Raw genomic sequence first — 6,005 nt, 5'->3', positions numbered from 1 at the left:
CCCCGCAGACACTGTTGGTCACCTCATGACCAATGGCCGTGTGTAATTAGGGATGTTCCGGATGGTGATTTTTCTATTCCTAGCCCTTTTAAAGCACAGTGGACACTCATTGCGTGTGGCCTGAGTTCGGATCTCCATGGCAGAAGATGACTGAATGTAACTTCCTTAGTTGTCAGGAGTGAGGCTCATTATTTTTATATACATTTGGACTCGCACCTGTTCTTTTGACCTTACGTTTTTGAGGGGGAGGGGTTGTTTCAGAAACACATAAAGAAGAATTATGTTTGTTGTTCCTATGAGTTTTGTTCCCCGGGGCTCGTCATGTCCTGACATTTCTGGGTCTCCACGCAGGATGTCTTTTTTTTTTTTTTTAAACTTGGTTGCTGGGGATGGTGTTTAAGCAACATATTCTCATGCTCTGTCTCCTTCTTCTTGCTGTTGGACTTTCTTATCTCGGCGACAAGGATCTCACTGGAGACCCAGAAGAGAGATTTTTTTTTTCCTTTTCCTTTTAAAAATAATTTTCCACACGATGTTAAACCAATTTGGAGAAAAATTGTGTCACAAGCATCTGTTTTCATTGTCTGCTTGTTAGTTATTTGCAGATCTTCTGGGGGTAGAGTTCTGAGGGCAGAGAGACTCCAACATCACAGTATGGATATAAGTCCTTTGTGCTCAACACAGTGTATTATTCAAAGTAAAATAAAAAGCAGGATTGAAGGGCTGGAGAGATGGCTTGGTGGTTAAGAGCACTTGCTGCTCTTGTACAGGACCTGGAGGTCAGATTACAGCACCCACGTGGTGGCTCACAAACCTTCTGTAACTCCAGGGCCATGGGATCTGATACCCTCTTCTGGCCTCTGTGGGTACTGCACTCATGTGCACATACACAGACACACATACACATAACTAGAAAAAAAACCGAATCTCTTAAAAAGCAGGATTGATCTACACAGAAAAGGAATGAAGAAACAGCTTCATATTCAACTTTCCACTTTGCATATTAAAAAAAAACACCGATGTTTCAAGTTAGCAATATATAGAAGTTATCCATACAATGACTGGAAAAAAAAAACCTCAATTGTCACTTGGACAGAGAAGAAACCATCTCAGGCATCTTTTGGTAGAGAAAGCAATGGTTTTTCCAAATCCATAACTATAAATGAATGTCCCAGAGCCCAGGAGTCGGCTGTTACAAAAAAACCTATGGTATTCAGTCAAAGTTGCAAGAGAAAAACGATTTTTGCATAATTTTAAATGAAAGTGCTCTTTACAAGCATCATGCACAGCCTCAAGGAAGGCAGAGATTTTTGGATTGGCAAAATGTGACATTTTTGTTTATCACGATGATGTAACTAGAAACCCGGTCACTTGACTAGTATGCCACATTGTGAACTAACCGAGTTGTTGTCAGCTCCCCAAAATGGGATTTTAAAAGGTCCAAAGCAGGAAGCACATGCTGGGGTGTCACTGATGTCCAAGGGCTGATATCTGAGACTCTCAGAGGAGACATTTTCTCATTCCTCTGCTCCCATTTTGTGTATGTGCAGGCTGGAAACAAGGCAGCTGATCCTCCTGTCGCCAGGACAGGACAGCTAAGATGTTCTCCCTGCCTCTCCCATGCCCAGCATTGCCATGTGGTTACACACAGGGTTGGGCATGCAGGCCACAGGCTTCAACCTCCAGAACTACTTTTCACTTGCTTCTGTGTTTAGAATGACTTCTAAGAGCCGAAGCTCCTGGGGTTCTGAAAACCTTTGACCAGAGACTGAAGCCAGGAAATGAAGGTATTGCATAACCTTGGCTGACATCTGCTGCTGCTAAGAGCTGTCTAGTTAGCCGGCTGCTTCTGGAAAGGTTGGACTGGGGGAAGGTAGCCCCACACCACCTGTGCAGGGCAGCAGAGTTGCAGATAAGTGTGGCTCCTTTCATGAGCCATTTAAAAGCCTATCTCCCATCACAGAAATAATGGGAATTGATAGTGAGGCACCTGTCTGGAAACAAGGACACACAAAGCAGGCTGCCTCCTATTGGTTAGGTGAGGCCCTGGGCTTGCCTATAGCTTAGCAGGAGATTACTAAGGGCAGCCAGCAAGGATTTCCTGTGATTGACATGCTTGAAGTGGGTGGGGAGGAGCTGACCACGGTGCTGAAAATGCCTCCATGGGCTTCTTAGACACACTCAGTAAATTCGCCTCAGTGCACATTTTACCGTGTCTTTGTGTTAGGCCACTGTCAGTTCAAAACAAAGTCAAGTGGCAGGTTCTGAGGGAAATGACCTTTTAAACATGTGACACACAGTTATATACATACATACACACGAGTATCTGCATCTCTGTGTGTGTGAATACCAAGGAGTTACAGACTCAGTCATTTGGTAGGAATCAAAAGAACCTGCCAGACATTCTTAGATTCAGTTTGGACAGGATTCAGCATCACAGCATCATGGAAGCCTCTTATGCTCTAAATATCTCATGCAGATCATAAACTGTGGCAATCTCACCTGATTTTTCCATGAAGTCCGCTATGATGTTTGTGCTCGCTCCTAAAACACCTGAACTAGAATGGGGCAGATGGCATAAACCATCAAGCCTTAAAATCCATACACTTGCCTGGACTTCAGTTTTCATGGCTGAGAGATCCAAATTACAACTTGATATATTTATTTCATATATATTTATGATTATTTAACCTGATCCAGACACACATTATCAAGTTCCTTGCTCTGCCACAAGAGCGATGTTTATGCTCAGATTCATCCTGGGGGAGTTGGGAGAGAGTGGCAGGCTATAAGCTCTTTGGCCACACAGAGGGAGGTTGAGACATGAGGTGGACACCTGGTAGTGTGACCCAGGACATTCAAAGACAATGATGCCATTGTCTTCAGAATTTGCATGTGGTACTTTGGAGTCAGGGCATAGGGACTCAAGAGGCAGGTGGCCACAGCAAAGAACTGGAGCTGAATGGTAGGTGTGCTGGATCTGAGAGACTCATAAGTACGATGGGAGCTTTGGCCAGAGAGCAACATCGAACTGTTAGAAAACTATCTGCCTGGCACACTGGCCAGAGCACATTCACAGACTGTGGCAATTCTGAGCTGTCTAGGCAGAAAATGTCTATTTATAGACACAAATACAGCCAAGACATGCATTGATTTTATTTTACCCCTTGGTCATACCTATGGATGGGAGTAATTTGTAACTCACTTATTTAAAGTTTAGGAAGCCACGTTTGGTATTCTGATCAACATTTTTTTGTTTACTCTTATCAGGGCTGGAGAGAGAGAGAGAGAGAGAGCTCAGTCGGTAAAGTTTGCTGCACAAGCCTGAGGGCTGGAATTCGACCCTCCAGCACCCACATAAAAATTCAGGCATGTTGGTATATGCTTATAATCCCAGCATGGGGGAGGTGGGGACAGACAAGCACCCAAGACTTCCTTTTCAGCCAGCCTTGCCTAATAGGCAAGTTCCAGATCTCAGTCAGAGACCCTGTCTCAACATGAAGGTAGATGATGCCTGAGGAATGTCATCTGAGGAATGTCATCTGAGGTTGACTTCTGGTCTGCACACATGCTTGCAGGCAGAGAGAGAGAGAGAGAGAGAGAGAGAGAGAGAGAGAGAGAGAGAGAGAGAGGAAGTGGGGGGGGGAAGGAGGGTGTTAAGACCACAATGAAGCTGTGTCCATCAGTGAGGAGTCCCCCGGTGTCCAAACAGTGACCACAGGCGGTGATTCCAAATCCTATCTTCAGCCCATTGGGTTTTCTACTCTGGTCATCTAAAGAGAGTCACATTTCTCCATTCAGGTCTTTGTAAATGACTCCATAGGTGGTTTATGAATTGCACCTTTTTTCTCCATCAAAACCTTATCTGTATAATGTCATGCATCTCATCTGTCATGTAGAGGGTGGATGGTGGGACAAAGTTTTGCTGAAATACAGACAGCAGATATTTTTGTATGTAATATAGGCAATATAATGAAACTGTGAACGGTGTATTGGAATAAATACATTTAAAAATAAAAGCATGTGAAACAGCTTTTAAGTGTACAGACATCCAGCTCAACCATATTTAAATGGATGATGGGAAAAGCATCAGGGCCTGACATTGAAAAATACACCCAATTAGGAATTCTGACCTGGAAAGGACATTGTGGCTCATGCTGGGATTGTTGGTGAAATCTTCCAGAACATTTTGATCTTGCTCTTCGTTACATTCTGAATTTTTTCCTCCCTCCCCAACTGGAAATATTTCAGAAATAAAATGACTTCATTTTTCAGCATAAAGGTATATTCTAACCACAGGGTAACTCATCATTTTTAACATGGAAATAAACATTTGAACATTCTTCAATGGTTGTGTTATTTTGATTGTGTGTTCTCTATTGAGTTTTAGTACTTATGCCATGGGTTATATTTATAAGAGTTTTTTTTTTTTTATTCTTTTCAGTCAGGGAGTTTAATAGTCTAGATACAGCACTACATGGACATGAAAAGAAAATGTTGCCAAGGAGTTATAGAAAGCCTTTACTTAAAAATGTTTTTAAAAGTATGTTTTTTTTTTTTTTTTTTTTTTTTTTTTTTTGTGTGTGTGTGTGTGTGTGTGTATTATGCACATGAGTAGTGTACCTATGGAGGCCGGATGGGGGCATCAGATACTCTGGAGTTAGCATTACAGGCGGTTGTGAGCCACCCAAAGTAGACGTCAGCAAGGGCTGAAAGTGCTCTTAACTGCCAGGCCATCTCTAAACCTTTATCTAAAAAACAAAACAAAACTCCAAACCTGAAAAAACATTCTAGGGCTTGAGAGATGTGTTGGGTTTCTCTGTATTGGTGGGGATCGTTCCTTCAGACTACAGCCAGCTCTTCCAAAGTGAGCTATTTGTTGTCTGAGGGCCATGAGAATCTTGAAACTACCCCCCCCCCCCATTCCCTTCAGGATGAATGAGGACGTCTCCTGGTAATGCCTTGGCAATGCCTCATGCTACATCTGATCTTTTATCGGGCCCTGAAGACATCAGTTAAGAAACTGGGTACAGACGCTGGCTTCTGGAGAGTCGGAGTTGCTTTCTTGCTTCTAAAATACTGGCAGCAAATGAGCCCCAGAGCTCTCTCAGGTACACAGGTCCATTTGGGGTAATTGCTTCCCACTAACAGCTTTCCAGGAGGGGTGAATCACAGAACAGTGTGTTACTCAGACCTCAGAGTAGATGTACTCTGTTTGGTAAAAATCTTCCCCAAAATGAAAAGGAAGAAAGCAGGAAATGAGATGGGTCAAAGGGAGGACCTTTAGGTTTAGATTTTTTTTTAATGTATGAGGGCAAAATATAAATACTGTTTTTCTGATTCTTTTGGTCTTGGAATCTTTGGTGCATGCTTATTTCTTCATAGCTTTGTCCAATTATGATAGGTGATGCAGCATTCTTGATTTGCTTTATAGATATTTCTAGAAGGAAAATGGAGGCACAAGGATATCCTACTTGGTCTCTGGCATTTATAGACTTCTCTGTGGCTCCAGCAGACAGGAAACTACCACTTCCTAGACAGAAAATAATGATTCCCTTAGGGAAGTTGTCTTCCCCAGTTCAAAGAAATAATCATGGTATCAACTTCCAGCACTGGGCAGTCTTCCTGTATGATGAAATATCTCTAATATGTCTTGGGCTTTCCCTGTGGTTCTTGGTGGGTTGTGAGATACAACTTCATCATTTCCTGTTGAGGACTGAACTATCCTTAGACACAGGAGTTTGAGGAGGACAAATTTTCAGATAGCATAATAAAGTGCTTTGTAAGCATGCAGGTGGATACTATTTCAGAATAGTGGGGTTGGTTAATGGTGATTTTCTGCCCATTTGACAATACTGCATTTGCAGCTCATTATCTTTAGGGTGTTTGGTTACAGTGCCTCAGACAAGATCCCAGGAAGATTTGCATATAATTTACACATACCCTTCTGCGTGTTTGTGATTGCCTCTGCTTTGCTTTCTCGATCCGATAGAATGTCTATGCTC

General features: G+C 42.6%; 1 protein-coding gene across 1 annotated transcript in view; it reads left to right on the top strand.

Moving 5' to 3' along the window:
* Window positions 1–839, top strand: part of Tmem132b (transmembrane protein 132B) — a 168,169-nt gene extending 167,330 nt beyond the window's left edge. Inside the window, exon 8 of the mRNA XM_036171640.1 lies at window positions 1–839. This exon is cut by the window's left edge and continues 1,366 nt beyond it. The gene's annotated coding sequence lies outside the window, so the exon portion shown is untranslated.
* Window positions 840–6,005: the final 5,166 nt, after the last annotated feature.

This window comes from Onychomys torridus, chromosome 22, assembly GCF_903995425.1.
Source record: "Onychomys torridus chromosome 22, mOncTor1.1, whole genome shotgun sequence".
In the NCBI taxonomy this organism is placed as follows: domain Eukaryota; kingdom Metazoa; phylum Chordata; class Mammalia; order Rodentia; family Cricetidae; genus Onychomys; species Onychomys torridus.
This window is presented reverse-complemented; position numbering and strand designations above follow the sequence as displayed.